Genomic DNA, 2,841 nt, shown 5'->3' with positions numbered 1-2,841 from the left:
CAGGAAGTCTGTTTCTCATGCCCACTTTATGATTTCATATAATTGCACCCAGAGGGTCTGAGGAAAGAAATCTTACACATTATTTTCAATTTTCAGTTTGCTTCAGTTGGATATAGAGTTTGCTGTGAAAGATACCAAGTATTACACTTCATTTGAATGGTCATTATAGATCATTGGTCTAAGAGTGTAAATATTAACTAATTTTGAAATTCATCTAATTCAGTTGAACTGAAAGCTGTTCATACTTGTAATTCTTTGTGAATTACAGAAATGATAAAAGATGCATCTAAAGCTTGAAAGAAATGTTTGTATTACTTTGTATATTAAATAGTCCATGTCTGACAGTCAAGATTACTCTTTGTTTCATCTGTCTCACAGAAGAACTAGCTATGCAGATATATTTGAAGATGGAGAGTCATTTGTAGTTGAATTATGCCAATACCAATGGGATTCTCTTTTGAAAAGTTGTCCCTTCTTTCTTACCCTTTCTGTCTTATAATCATAGAATGGCTTGGGTTGGAAGGTGCCTTTAAAAACCACCTACTTTCAATCTCTCTAGCATGAGGAAGCGTCTTTCATTCACCAGACCAGGTTGCTCAAAACTCTGTCCAACCTGACCTTGAACACTTTCAGGGATGGGGCATCCACAGCTTCACGGGATATGACTGACACTCAAGTCCACATTTCTGGCTCATGTGTAATTTTTCATCTATTGATACCTCCACATCCTTCCCTGAAGGGCTGTTCTCAGCCAGTGTCGGCCTTTACTGATACTGATTATTGCCCTCTCCCAGATGCAGGATGTTGCACTTGGCCTTGTTAAACTTTGTGAGGTTCACAGTGATCATGAAAGTTGTTTTCCTATTTCAGGGTATTGTATCTAAGTTAAGAGAATTTAAGAATATTTATTGTCTATAGAGCATATAAGGGTTTGAGAACTTCTAGGTCTATAACAGCGCTTAGAAAATTTAGGCATAAATTTTAATAATATGTAAAGCAGTATTCTGCTATTCTGACTATTCTTTCCTAGTTAATGGGTGCTCAGAGTCCTGAAATTAACAGCGAGTTGTTTTGAGTATGATCCTGAATTTTCAGGGGTTGCATATATTTGTGAAAAAAGTGTTCTATAACTCTCTCTTCTTTATAGTTCAAAATGCATGTGAAAACTGCCCTAAGAGCAGCCTGTTACTTTATTTGAAGCAGCAGGTAAATTAAATTCATCCTATGTACCTCTCCCTTTACCCATGATGGGTACCCACTGTTTGCAGCAGTGCTCAACTCCATGAGTGAGCTACTACTGATGAAATAACTAAATCAGTGCAGAAAATTTCAGCTGAGTTACCTATGCAGTAGCAAGTTTTATTTTTCTAGGACTGCTCTTCAGATATTAAAAAAGTTTGTTTCTACTAGTTATGCCTTCTCATGATTATGCTATTGGTATTTTTTATCCTCTGATATAGAAGACAGAACTACTATTAAAACTGAGAATTTACTCTGTTACAGCTGCAGTACTTATGCTAAATATATTCATTTTGCTTTACTGAGAATGTTAGCCTGAAGTTCCTGCAAACTGGTGACATTTTGCTGTTTCGTTTGCTCTATCTTGTGTAGACATGGAAAGTTTCATTAAAAGATTTTTTTTTTTTTTTTTGGAGTTTAGCTTCCATTTGAACATATTCCTTCTGCTAAAAGGCTTTTTTAAAAATTATTTATTCAGACTTCACAAATGGCTGCTAGTTTTCTTTTTTTAAGACCAGAAAAATCGAGGTTTCTCATGTGAATCAGTTGTAAACTTTTCCAACAATGACATTGACCTGGTGGTTAATTTGACAGTGTTTTAATGAGACAGAAGTTTACAGTTGTCAGTTACTTGGCATACTTGCCTTGATTGTCTGCTTGATATATGTATGCTTGCTTTGTGGCAGTTCAATTTGACACTAACAACTGACCTTTTCAATTTTGAATTGACTTAACATTTCTGTTACTAGAAGACTGAATACATAAAAGGCTTCAGTATGGTGATTTTTGTATTTTTAGTGAAAGCTCTGTGTATCTACTTTTTTTCATTTGTTGAAAGCAAAGGATATTCTCCCTTTATCTTTCATAAAACTCCAATTTATGAAAAGCATACTTAAATGCCTTTGGTTCAAGAAAAGATTGATGATCTTAGTCTGAGAATATAACTACAGCCAGTAGTAATAGCAAATTTCTATTTTTGTTAAAGTAAATGTAGTTTAACATCTTAAGCCTTTGCTCAAGAAAATGCATGCAGGGCAATCTGGTACCTTGTATATTTATGGCAACTGAAAAAGTCTAATACTTTGGTCATTCAAGTCATGGAGGCAGGAATTATAGATCTTCTGACACAACCCATTTTGATGTATTTAAGACAGTGATGAAGATAACAACAAATTGTTGTTGCTTGCTTCTCATTCTTCTCGTGGAACCAAATGAATGCTTGTACTCTCTAATCATCAACTTTCATCACTGTTCCTGAAGCAGATGGTGTAACTAATGGAAGAGTTCTGTTCTTCTGTGCAGTTCTAGTGGCAGATGCCAGCTCCTTCTAATTTTCCAATTAATACTAAGAAGAGGTACAATGGTGAAACAAAGGTTCAATTTTTCTTTTCCCTTTTGTGTTCCTGAAAAATTAACACTGCATATCTCTGTGGAAGCCTGCAGGTTCATGCATACCCTAGGAGAAGTATTTTTGTGGCAAGGTAAAGGATCTTACCTATTCATCAGTTGCATTACCCTCTCAGTATTTTCAGCTGTCGGGGAATGTCATTTCATCTTTCTTTGTCACCTAATAATAGGAGCATGTGTGGGATGGTACAGTCT

The sequence above is a fragment of the Acanthisitta chloris genome, unplaced genomic scaffold (genome assembly GCF_000695815.1).
Source record: "Acanthisitta chloris isolate BGI_N310 unplaced genomic scaffold, ASM69581v1 scaffold3771, whole genome shotgun sequence".
NCBI classification, from domain to species: Eukaryota; Metazoa; Chordata; class Aves; order Passeriformes; family Acanthisittidae; genus Acanthisitta; species Acanthisitta chloris.
Note: the sequence above shows the minus strand (reverse complement) of the source record.